The sequence below is a fragment of the Vigna unguiculata genome, chromosome 7 (genome assembly GCF_004118075.2).
Source record: "Vigna unguiculata cultivar IT97K-499-35 chromosome 7, ASM411807v1, whole genome shotgun sequence".
Taxonomy (NCBI): Eukaryota; Viridiplantae; Streptophyta; class Magnoliopsida; order Fabales; family Fabaceae; genus Vigna; species Vigna unguiculata.
This window is the reverse complement of record NC_040285.1, coordinates 2,042,731-2,057,363: the sequence shown is the minus strand read 5'-3', so window position 1 is coordinate 2,057,363 and position 14,633 is coordinate 2,042,731.

The following is a 14,633-nucleotide window of genomic DNA, read 5'->3' as shown; positions in this document are numbered from 1 at the left end:
TCTGTCATTATCTTTTAAGTTTCTTATATATTATATTCATCTTCTAGCATAATTTTTTGTTTTTGAGAAAAAATAAATAAAAGGTTACACACGAATGTATTATTTATGCTCTCAATTCAGTTTTCTTCCATTTAAAAGAAAAAAAAAGTAACTCTTTGTTGTCTAGCGATAATAATTAGTTTGATATTTTTAGTATTTTTCTTTGCATTTTATGAATTTTTTGTATATATTTTGTTTAATATAGAAGAAAAATTATGTCCTATATATTTGTTCATAATATTTTTTAATATATATTCTTCTTTTAGTAATTACTCTCTCAATTTTTGATTAAATTTTGATAAATTATATTTTATTTATTTTTTAAATAGGTATTTTGATGAAGAATAAAATAATACATTCATTTCTTTTTAAGCATAATAATAAGGATCCAATTGTTGAATCGGATAAATGCTTACTTAAGATTCAAAGAACTATAGGTAGGAAGTTTCAATGTTAATTCTTTGAAACTTATTTAAAACGAATATGTTCTCAAATATGGAAATATCCAATGAGAATAAAAGATCAAATTATAGTAATAGTGTGTTCTTTTGGAGGTGATATAAGGTGATGTGAGGAGATGATCAGAGGGATGAACTGAAAATTCAATCTCATGTGACATTAGAAGGTGACACAATTGTATTTACCAAATTACCCTTCATTATTTAATTTTTGTTACATGTGATTTAGGGGTTAAAATCAATACACGCAGTGATTTTAGTTCACTTTCTTAATTCTATGTTAATGGTAATAATAATTTATTATGGTTATAATAAAAAATTATTACTTCTAAAATTACTATTAAAAAGAAAAAAAGTTTTTATGTTAATTAATTATTTTTCACCTTATATATTAAATTTATTTTTATACAAAATATATTGTATTATTAATTTTTTATAAATATTTTTTATATTTTCAATCATTCAATAAATTTTATAAAAGAATTTTAAATTATTTGTATATAATTTTATATTACCTATAACAATAGGACATTTTGGTAATCTAACTTTTTTTCTATTAAAAGTTTTTAATATATCACATCAGTCGATCCAGTCACAAACTTTCACATACTTCACTCTCTAATCCACTCTAAAATCACATATGAATCACTTAAAAGAAACAACATTAACTTCACCCTCTAATCCTTTCGATATCTTCCTCTTCCTCTCCCTCTAATCCTTCTTCTCAAAAGAACATAACCTAAAACTTATTTAAAATGAGTTTCACATCAAATATAATTTCAAAACTATTATTTTTCTAAAGAGAAACATACAAAGAGAATTTAATAATAAATTATATATACTCTTGTTATATAAGTAATATGATTAAATATATAAATTGAGTATATTGTTTTCAGTATATTTTATTCTATCAAAATAAAATTTGAGCCAATTTATATATGCAAATGTTAGAAAAGTACTTTTCAAAAACAAGCATCCTTACCTAGTGTTCAAAAAGTACTTTGCAAATTCCAAATATTAATACAATCATCCTTACCTAGTGTTCAAAAAGTACTTTTCAAAAACAAACATCACATGCCTCCTTAATACCATTCCAAATTGAGGACGAATTAAATAACATATATTTATGTTACTTAGACTTAAAAAATGGAATACGCACGAGTTCAATCCAAATTATTTTGTCTTAAGCAAACTCTCAAGCTTAATGTAACAAATAAGTTCTATTTTTCAGCTAAATATTATAGTAACCTGCAAACCATTGGCGGACCTTCTACGTGACATAAGGGAGTCAAAAACTCCCCCAACAAAATTTCATTTAATTTTTCATATATTTTTTAAAATTATATTTATATATTATTATATTATTTATATTACCTTTTTTTAATTTTCTTTTAAAACCTCATACACAGTCCTTCCTTTTCTGCTTTTTTCTTTCGTTTCTCTCTCCCGTATAGGGATGGCAACGGGGCGGGGCGGGGACGGGTTTCGCTATCCCATACCCATCCCCGCATAAAAAATTCATCCCCATCCCCATACCCAAACTCAACGGGTATCAAACTTTTTTCCCATCTCCATCCTCACCGGGTAACGGGTATAATCTCGTACCCATACCTGTACCCGTGTTCTAACTACTTCAATATTAATTTTTATAAAAGAAAAAAATTACGGTAAAGAAAACATAATATTATGAAATATTCAATATTAGGAGGATTTTCTTCGATGCCAAATACCTTAAAATAAATTATAATTGTTTACATTTTATATTAGAATACCAAATAAAATTTCATGTGAACCAAAACATTTATTAAATTTGCAAACTACAACATTGATGAACTTAGTTGATAAAATTAAAAAATATTTCAAAAAAATATAAAAGGAAAACAAATATTCAAATTAAAATATATTTTAAATGTTTGTTTACTTCAATTTTTTAAATTCTAATGAATCTCTTTTTTATACACTAATAAAAGTTATAATATATCACTTAATCAAAATGATACAAAGAACAAATAATAAACATAATAATAAAAGGAAAACAAATATTCAGATTAAAATATATTTTAAATGTTTTTTACTTCATAATAAACATAATAATAAAATTTTGACATAGATTTTGTATCTTTTGAACTTCAATATATGTTGGATAGTGACAAAAAAATATTCATAGCAATTACATTAAATTTTTATATTGTAGTAAATAAAAGTTATTTATACAATTAAAGTGAAAAAAATTACAGTATGATTAATAGTGAGTTATAAAATAACAAATAATTAGATATAATATATCGAAATATTATTCTACATAATGAAAATAAGTAATAAATAAAAATATTAAAAAACTAACAAATGTGTGTTTTAAAAATAATTTGAGAGACTATCAAAAGAAATCGCACAAAGGAAATCAAATGTATAATTAAGGTATGATAAAATGAAAAATACCTTAGAGAACTAATTATTAAATTATGTTTGAAGTGGTTAAAATTAAATAGAAATATCATTAGTGACCAAAAAATTTGTCATTAAATTATAAATAAATTAGTAATTAAATTGGTCACTAAATCAAGTACCGATTCAATCATTGAATCGGTCACTAATTTAGTCACTGATTCAGACAATAAATCAACTACTACCACCAATGACGAAAAATAGTGACTGATATGGGTTACTGACTAAATCAGTCACCATTTCATGTTTTTCTTGTAGTGAATTATTATATATTATTCCTAAATATCATTATATATATATATATATATATATATATAATTTTAACCATTTCAAACAGAATTTAAAGTGAAAAAATTACATTATGATTAATAATGAGTTATAAAATAAAAAATAATTAGATAGAATATATTGATATATTATTCTACATGATGAAAATAAAAACAATAAATAAAAATATTAAAAAACTAACAAATGTGTGTTTTAGAAATAATTTAAGAGACTATCGAAAAAAATCAAATCAAATGTATAACTAAGATATGATAAGACGAAAAATATCTTAGAGAATTAAGAAAACTTTTCAAATATCAACATATATACTTAATGGTTGAAAAATAACGAAAATTATTTTAATGAAACAAAAGAGTTCTTCAAATTAAACAAAAATTAATAATATTAATAAGTAAATAAATTTTTTATATTACCTTAAATTAAGAGTATAAACATTCTCATGTGAAAGAAAAATTTATAATAAATAAAAATATTAAAAAATAATATAAATATTCAATTGTGAGGCATAATTTTTTTTTAATTAACATACATCATTTTAATATAATTACATAAAGATTATGATAAGATAAAAAATATATTGGAGATGAGAATGAGTTTCATGACAAATGAAATAATTAAAAGAAATAAAAGATAGAAAAAAAAAAATATATATATATATATATATATATATATATATATATATATATATATATATATATATATATATATATAGGGGTTACTTGATTAATTGTGAATATTTTAATAATTTAAACGAGAATGGAGATATGGCGGGGACGGATATTATGGCGGGTATATGTACATCCCCATACCCATACCCATACTCAGTCAATGCGGGGATTCCCCGTCAAAACGGGGACGGGTTTGGGCAATACCCACGGGGACGGGTTTATTTGCCATCTCTACTCCCGTACCTTCATCTATTTGTCACCTCTCCCTTTCTATTTCAATCTTCACATTCAATCTTCCATCCTTTTCAAAATAAAATTTTATCACGGTGAAATTGAGGAGTTAAAGAACATTTTGAACCGACCAATTTCTTTTTTTGAATAAGTTCATGTTCTACTTTTTTTAAATAATCTATTTTTCTCTTGTATGTGATAAATTTGTCTATTGTGTATCACTAGACGATGATAAATTTCTCCTTTTCTATATAGGTGAGAGGTGATAAATTTATATTAGAAAAATTATAATAAAGACTAAAAGAATTGATTTTTTGTTTAAGAGGAAGGTTTGTAATGAAAATAAAAATAATGTATATACGTCAATTAAACTTGAGAAATTTCATGAGAATCCAAAAATTAAAGACAATGAAAATTAACTCTCTAAAGTTCCTAGACTTACACATAATGAATTTGAAAAAAATCTAATTTGACACCTTTTAATTTTTTTTCCAAGTTCTACAAACTACCATTTCACCTTAGAACCACACAAGATAGACCATTAATAGTGAACATTCCTTATTTTTGTGTATCCCTAATTCAAACAAAATTTTGAATCATTGTTCCACTTTAAGAAGAAACTTAATAGGCCATTTATAAACCTAAAAACTATTAGACAACAAGTTAACGATCATTGAATTTACTAGCTGAGTTTTCCCCATCATAAACCTTATTTTCTAAGAAGCAAGCTTATTACAAATCTTATCAATCAAATATTCAAAAAACATGTCTTAGGAAATAAATAAAAGATATCCTTGATTATAAGAGAGAAATCTATTAAAACATCTAACAAAAGAAAAAGAAATATCAATAGTGTAAAAGTGACTTTTAGCGGTATTCACCACCACCTTAAAAAAAATGTCAACTTATTTTTATAATCTCAAATTTTAGCATCTCATTTCCAAAAAAAAAAAATATATCACTAGTACATATAATATAATATGAGAAGGAATTTACATTCCCTAAAACCAATCATGAAAAACATAAACTTTTTATAAATAAGATTTGAAATATTCATTCAAAACCTCAAAAAAAAGATAGAAATGTTCTTCCTATACTCTGTCAAATTTCTTCCTACATCCTATGTAAATTTCCGATTTTGCTTTCCAAAACATATTAGATCAATTCTGAAAATATCTTTTTGGAAGACACTCTACAATTTCCTTTTCTGGAAAATATATATTGTTCTGGATATGAAATTTCCACCACCCACCTCTACTCTGGAAGGCCTATATTTCTATAATGGGGGTGCATGAAGAAATGTGATGAATAATGGGTTGGATATAACTATGGTCTAGCCCAGTAACACCAATACAAAACCCAAATCAATAACACATTCATTCAATAGTTAAATATTTAGTTAATTACTTAACTCTACACTATGGTGCAGACCAGGTTGTGCATGAACAAAAGTATAAACTTTATCTACCAGATATATATTTCTTTAGACTAATATAAGGATTTGGGCATTTCCTTTTATAATATTTCTATAAGAGAGAAAAATATGAAGAAAAAAATTAACTTTATTTATCTCCTTTTCCAAACTAGCCTAATATTTCTTTTTTTTAGATTATAAAACTTCTAATTATTTTAACAATATCACGATAATTTTTTTATAAATTACACAAATCATTTTAATTATTTGAAAAATATTATATTTAATTATAAAAGGCTTATTTTTATTGTTTTAATATTTATTATAATAATAAATACTAAATTATAATCATTAACTTTATCAAATCAACTATTATACCAAACAATAATATAAACAAGTTAAAAAAAATGACAAAGTTATCGAAATTGTATTAGCAATAAATATAATATATGAAATCTTGTACTATATTGGTAAAGAAAAAGACATTATTTAGAAAAATAAGGGAAGTGTGAATGAAACAGGAAAGATGCATGTAAAAAGGGCCTTATGGTTGTGTAGCCCAGTTATGTACATTAAGATGGTGTTTACTTCCTGCAACCCATAATTTCTTCGCGCACCATCGTTTTGAAAATAAACATTTTACTTTTCTTAAAAAGTAACTTTCCATTACATGTTTTAAAATTTTTTTGGAACAAAATTATCAGAATTTTCAAAATAAAAATTAGATTTCTGAAACAAAATATTCTAAATGCGTTAAATATATATCGGAAAAAACTTTCCAAAATAGGGCTTTTGGAACAAATTAAGGGTTAGCTTTCTTTTGTATTTCTTCTCTTCTTTTTCTACAATATTTTTTTTTTCTCTTTCTCTTCCTTTGCGGCAACGATGATGATGAAAGTGACGACAATACCACAATGATGATGTATATTACAATGGCGAAAGATAGTTTGGTTATTTCTATTAGAGAGGGAGTGCAATTAATGATTGTGGAAGTGCGGAAGCAATAACCTAAGCTTGTTTTAGTTATTAAGAACACAATTAATTTTGCTTTATATAATGTTCATAAATCCTTTGTTCAAACCTAAACTAGACTTAATCACTATAAATTAATAACTAACCAAAATATTAAACATTTTACATCAATAACATAATCAAGAAAACCCTTTCATATATATAACTTGTGAACTTGAAATATACCATAAATATCTCTTCAATTTATAGCAAATTATCTTATGGCTCATGAACCATGTAATAACTCTATCCTTTTTCATCATGCCAAGAACAAATTATTATATCTTAAAAGATGGAAATGGTACTATATATATTACACAACAACCTTATTTACCTCATGCTGAGATTTAACTCGTTATCAGAATTAAGAAAAGAGGAGACAAAAACAAACTCAGGACCACCATTTGAACTGTTTTTGTTCATGTCAATAATTAGGTTTCCCAAAGAATGAGTATAGAAAAGTTATAGATACAGTTCAAGAACTCGTTATACTTTTTCCTCAAACTCACCCATGATAGGAACTTCATCATAATTTTCTCTAATTGGTTTAATGAAGTTGTAATTAAGCATATTTGGAGAATCTGTTAGCTAGCTCTTCTGTCTCCCATTTCTGAATTTCTTCCAAAAAGTCCTTCTCAAACCAAAACTTACACTCATAGTTCATTCGACTTGGAGTAATATGAATTAATTACTAGTGTGAAGTGTACACAATGGGTTAATTGAAATGTTAGAACTCAGAAAATTCTAACCAATTATACCACCCGAGTTTGGAAAATCTTAATTAAAACCTATATTTGGATAATCACAAGGAAGGGCTTAACCTTTGGTTAGATAGTTTTATAATTTATGGGAAATTATAATTTATAGGAAATTCAAATACACTCTTTAATTTCAAATATCAAATTTAATGAATTTTAGCTTTTTTTACAAAGTATTTCAATTATCATCAAACATAAATAACAAAATGACCAATACGATATAGAAAATTTGATTAATATTCACCGAAAAATAATATCATTAACAATGATTAAGAAAACTCTAATAAGCATCAATTAAAAAATATAATGATGATGCTTTAATGTCTTATTGATATAGTGTGATTAAAAAAATAGATTTACTGAATTGTTTTGTATTGTTAACATTGATATTGGTATATTATAATTTTTTTAATATATTTTAGAACATAAAAATCAATGTTAATAAATATATTTTGGAAGCATATATTGGAGAGAGAGAAAAAAAAAACAAACCCCATCAAGCATTCAAATTCAAAAAAGTATGAGAAAAAGAATTCAAATTTAAATAAAAAGAGAGACTCAAAGTTATTATTACTTTTTAGATAAAATTTAAAGTGATTCAATTTAAATATTCAAACTACACTATAAATTTATTTTAAAATTCTTTATGCTATTTTTTCATCATAAAACATTACTTTTTTTTTTTTTATAAAAACTAAAAAAATGTTGATTGAAATACATGGTGAAAAAAAGTCACATGAGGATGTTATTAAGAGAAAGTGAATGAGGGGATTATTGAGAGAATGAAAAGGAAGGATTGGAAGTTGCGACCTGGTCATAGGTATACCCCCCACCTTTTTGAAACAAAGAATGGAGACATACATTTGATGCAAGTGTTTGTCCCGAAATGCAAAAGAGAAAGAGATTATATAAAAGAAAGGGTTAGAAGACATAGGTGAAGACAGAATATATGTTTAGTCTTCCATAACTAGTTATGATTGCTTTCATGGTTTGTCCTCAACCTAGCTTTACAGTTTTGGACTATGCGTGTGTGGTGCATGTTATCCTTTTCCGATCATCATATATGGAACCTTTTGTTTCACCCATTTCACATCAAACCCTACCTACCCCACATCATTAACAATTCAACAAAAGGTCAAGTAGCTTAGTGTGTGGACGAAACCAATGCAAAACAAGATAAAACCTCCAGGACCACAATTCTTTCACAATACCCTTCCTTTTTAACTCCAATTAACCCTACTCTTTATTGTTATATGTATGTCTACTGTAAAAATACGTACACTATATATCTATATATACTACTGCAGGGAGAAAGAAAATTTCAAGGTTGGACAACACATGCAGCTCTGATCCACTGGATTCTTGCTCAGAAGGGAAAATGGCTAGGTTAAACCTGCAAATAAGTTGACAGTTCTTGTCATTACACAGTTCACACGAGTTTCATTAAAGTTCAAATACAGAGTAAAATGACTTAGAACAGCTGCATCCACTGTGCCTGAATGCATTGTTAAATGAACTAGCTCTAGGGTTTTCACACATTTCTATTCACAGGTGTAGGTAAAACCCAATATAAAAACATTTCGAGTTCAGATTCTCTACTACTTTTTTTGGGTTATCCTATGCTGAGCATTAAAAATATACTGTATTGGTATTTTAAATATATTTTAAAACGTCAAAATTAGTGGTAGTCAGTGTATTATGAAGGCATAATAGATAAACAGCACAAAAAAACCCAGAGAATCCAAATTCAAACATTTCTTTCTAGTAGACCAAGATTCTTCCCTAATCCAATAAATAACATGTGTGACTCATGTAATCATGATCATTATATAATAAGTGTCGGAGATCTCACGTCAATTATAAGTAGATGCAAGTCTTATTTTACAAGTTAATTAGGAGTAATAAGGTGATTTAGTCATTAGATGGAAGGAAAAGAAAGAAAAAGTCGTGAGTTTGATCTCCTACCTGTAATTTGGAGAAATAATGTTGATTTGGGTGGTTTAGAAGGGAGGATAGAGAAGTTGTGAGTTCAACTTCTCTCATTAACAAAAAAATCTAAAGTTTATTTTAACAAGATCTATTACTTGTTGGATCTATTGTATTTGCCGCTATCGAAAAATTCAACCATCCATTTATATTTATTATATATCTTAGTCAAATTCACCGTGTATATACTAAGTTAAACTTAAATTTCATACTTTAATAATTAGAGAAGGTATTTGCCCTCAAAACCACCAAAATGATTACTGCATATTTTCTTATACACACCACCTAAAAAAATTCTCATGATGATAATGCTAAAGGGATCCATCCACCAATTCCTAACTATGGTTTTTGTGGGTATAGTTGGAAAGTAAAAGATGTTGTATGATTTTCTCATTATCTAACAATAAATCAAGGCTATGCTATTTCAGAATAACGAGTGAATTAGAGAGTACTAATGAAATGAAAACTAGTTTTCGTAAACTACTAAATTGGTGACAAAAAGTAAAAAATAGAAAATAATGATTAAGAAGGAGGAGGTTGAAGCATTAGGTAAGAATGCATAAATCCACTAAAGCTTGAGTTAGACGCACTTTATGGAATAGAGAGAGCAGTGTCAAGTGTCACCATCTGGATTTATGAATGTGGACCAATGTTCAGTGATTGAAGTAAATGAAGGGAACATTATTCATGTGAACGTCGTTAACTTACAACTACCAAATGCAGATACTATACTGTACTGCTTTTAATGTCAAACTCAAAACAACATACAAATGTGAATGAATTTCCACCTCACATGATTCTCTGTCCCTAACAGCGACAGGTAAATCAAAGTTACTACTATGAAAAAAAAAAAATGTTACAGACAGTTAAATTTGGTAGCATTTTTGTTTGAGGTAAAACTTATGATTCAGTAACAGTGTGGTTGCTTTTGAATATCAAATCATGTCATTAATGGAAGACAAAGATATAATTAATGATTTGTGGTTTGTCCGACCCACTTCTTTTCACATTGTAATCATGTGTGGAATTATGTCTCGGGAACCACGAATCTATATTGATGGACTCTGCAGATGATCAACCACTCGTTATCCATCGCAGCGAATCCATTAAAATCTATGGAAAATGATAAGATGATGGAAACACATGTGGAAGATTAACAAACGGTGGTCAACCAGACATTTCAAAAGGGTCCACCTTTCTTTTTCTTCTTTAACTCAACAAACCAAAATTTCCCACTGCACTCCATTTTTATCTCTTGGTAGGATCAAATTAAGTTTTACAATGTTTATGTTGTCGGAAGCTCACTCCGACCAGAGACAAGGTTAGAAACTTTTACATCTATTATTTCACAGCGGTTATCGAATTACCAGTTAATATTAACCGATGAACTTGTATTGTAGATATGAATATTACACTCGTCTAAATCGATTTTAATCATCGGTTTTAATATCACTTGTTAGGTTTCAGAGAGGTTTATTGAGGAGATACAATACCAATGAGATCTGAATTCAACCATACAAGACATTGACACCACTTTCGGTCCAAAATCTTAAAACGATGTGTTTATGAGTTTTTATTTTTATATAAGAAAATGATAATGATGATTAAATAAAAAGAAAAGAAAAGCATAGAAATCACGTAATATAATAGATGATGGCCCCCACAATGGTAATTGAACATCTGAAAAGATGCCTCCATTGTGGTCCATGGCCTCTAGTTTCAGAAAACAATGATATCATAGCCATGAAGCTTTTTAAGTTGAGGAATTCAAAGAAGTATCGATTTATTTGACAGTTAAGGGTGTTGGTTGTAGAAAAAACCCACAATGCATCATGATCACTATGTTAGGTCCATGCATATACATGTTATTACCTTGTTTTTTTGATTGATGGTGCTATCTAGCTATAGCTTTTATCCTTCAAGTCCACAAATGGTGGGTTCTCATGTTTTCTCTGCCACTCCCATCACTTTTCCATCATCCACATTCTTCCTTTCTGTTTTCTTCTATCACCAAATATCCATTAATCACTTTTATTTTTATTTTCTTCTCAATTTCCAAACTCTAAACATTTATTTGGTTTCCCACTAAAACAAATATGTACATAACCTCGGATTTAAGTTAAATATTACTCTTGAAGCAAGAACAAAAAAGTCAACCAGGGAGTACTATTTAGTTTGTAACATATTAAGACTATTTTTGGATAGTATTTTTAACAAAAAGAAAAATATAAATAAAAATTAATGAAGTTTTTTTATTTAATCTTATAAACATACAATTTTAATTTTTACATATAGGCTAATTTTACCTTGTGTTCGTAAAGGGTATTTTACAATTTCTAAAACATTTAAATTCATTGAATTTAAGTTGAACTATTCTAATTATTTCTGTTTTTGATTTTGTTTGGATAAGACAATTCAAATATAATAAATTTAAAATTTCTTATTTAGATAAAGTATTTCAATTATTACCAAATTAAAAAAATATTTAAATATCAAAAACATTATTAAATATTAAAAATATTAATATTAATTAATAATCTTTTGTAGTTGATTTTGAGGTTATTTTTGTCCAAAGTTCTTCAAGATTTTTTTGTTTTATAATTGTAATACTTTACCCAATTTACATTAAATAACATCATTTTCAAGTTATAAGATAACACTAGGTCGGTGATAAGTGCCAAAAATTCAGAAAATTTCATACAGAATTCTGGCACTATTGCTTATAATTTGTGTTTAGATAATATTGATTTTCCCTAATCTAAGACAAATGAGCTTCAATCACATGTTTCTAAGTTTTTATTTAAGAAAAATCATTTGATCTCTATTTTGTGTATTTTTCAGGTTAATTAAGGTAGGAGGAGGAAAGAACATAAGAGAAGAAAAAGAAAGCAAGAAACATAGAAGAAGTCCTGCTACTATTCGCTCAAACCAAAGCAATCTCTCCCAAGCGAGATCTCTTGTCGTCAGTCTTGCCTAAGCGAGACAGACCTCGCCTTGCGAGAGTTCGTGCAGAGGGAGCATTTAAGTTACGCATTTCTCGCCTAAGCGAGAATATTTCAGCTCAAACGAGATGAGCTTTCTTTAGCATGAAGTGCCTTCTCGCTTAAGCGAGAGTTAGCTGGCTGAAGCGAAAATTCGTGCAATGTATATATATATATATATATATATATATATATATATATATATATATATATATATATATATATATATATATATATATATGTTACTGGAGGCAGAGAACCAAGAGGGGAACGAATATGGGAAATACACATCTTGGCCGAGCTATGGAAGGACGAACATCACAAGATTTAGAGTTTCTTGAGTTTCTTCTTAGCTCTTAGGAATTCAATGGCTGCCATGAGTAGCTAAACTCTTCTCTTGGGATTGAATGTAATCAAATCAAACTTGGATGTAATCTTCTGATATTTATATATAGCATTTATGTTTCTACTCAATATTGGTATTATTGTTCTGTTCTTAATGCATGATTTTATCTGATCAATAGATTTGTGATTGTGATTTTTAGATTTGACTAGAAAGTATTTTTGAAAATCTGATCTGAACAATGATACTTGATGTATTGTGATGCTAGGAATATATTTCAATATATCAGTTGCTTATAACACTTGATTATAATGCTGGATTAATCTATTGAATATGTGAGGAATAAATATTCAGGGGATTAATCTTATGAATTTTATATGTGAGGAATCAATATAAATGACTTTTGGGTGTTGCATCAATATTGGTAAATTCAAATGTTGTATATTTATATTTATCCAAAATAAAGACAAGTGAGATAGATGAAATTCAATCCCAGTTTCTTTTACTGAATTTTTCTAAACTTTTCCTCTTTTACTATATTATTTATATGCAACAGTCAATGATAAATCAAATGAATATTTTTGTATATATGTTGATTGAGATGATTATCTATTTTTAACTAAATCCATTCCTCGTGGGATTGACACTCTTACTTAAAAAATCATTATACTACAATTGATTTTTGGTACGCTTGCCAGGAGATCAACAATTGGATTCATGTAAGGTTGGGTTGAGTTAGCTCGGGTTAGAACCTAGCCAACTAAACCTAAGCCTGGATTAAAGTCAAGTCAAGTAGACCTGAGTCTAGGTCAAGTTGAACCGGTTTGGGCCCAACTTGAACTAAGTTGACTTGGGCCTCGATAAAGTTGAGTTGGCCCTAGTATGTACAACCATGTTAGCTAGGGTCTTATTGAACTGAGTTGGCTCGAGTTCAGGTCGAGTTGAGTTGACCCAAGTCAAACAAAGTTGGTTCAGGTCCAGGTTCAACCTAGACTAGGTCAAGTTAGGTTGAATTGAGTGTGCTTAGTGCCCATATCGTTGTGCCTTTCGAGTGGGTCAAAACTTATCCAACAGGAAATTTTGCTACCTTAGGACCGTTATAGTTATAGTCGTTGTTTCAATCGTCGGACAAGTCGTTTCAACTTGGGCCCGACTAAGACAAGTTAGCTCGAACGAATCAAATTGACTTAAACGATCTGAGTCGAGCCAAGTCGACTCGGTCACAAGTTGAGAAGAGTTAACTTGCACTCAAGTCGAGCCTAGTCGAGATGACTCCACATCATCCAAGTTAGGACAAATGAACGTTCAACCAAGTTGGGATAGACTCAAGTCAAGCTTAGTCTGATCAAAAGCAAGTCAGACTTGGTTTGACCAAAACCTGATCAAGTCAAGCTGAGTTAGTTGCAATCCAAGTCGAGCTAAGTCAGTCTGAGTCTAGATCAAGCCAAATGCATTTGAGCTAAGTCAAGTTGAGTCAACTTGGATCCTAATCAAGTTAAGTCGGCATGTGTTTAAGTTAAAGGAGTTGGCCTCGAGCCAAACCATTGTATAATAAGTAGTTAAAACCTTCGTAATTAATGTTAGAGACTAACTTAGACTCCAATTCACACATCAATTATATTTTTTTTAAAAATAAAAATGATTTTAACTATAAAATTTTTCGGTTTATAAAATACTGTCTAAATAAATATAATGATTTATTATTTTTTATCTTTAAATCGGTTGCGAATTTAATAATTTTCTTATAATAGTGCTTTTTCTATTAATATTAGCTTGGTAGATAATAAACCAATAGTGATTGTTCATGCCACCTTCAATTCTTACGTATCTTCAACCATTTAGATGTACAAAGTCAAGCCATTTTTCAAGATCTTTCCATCTCCATATATTTTGCTTCTAATATTGAACACCAAATATAATTTTTGTAATGATACATGTTCCATGATCATTTAGCTAAAAATGCCTTATTAAAGTTGTTTACATCCTTCACCCGGAACCTCCTCATTTTTAA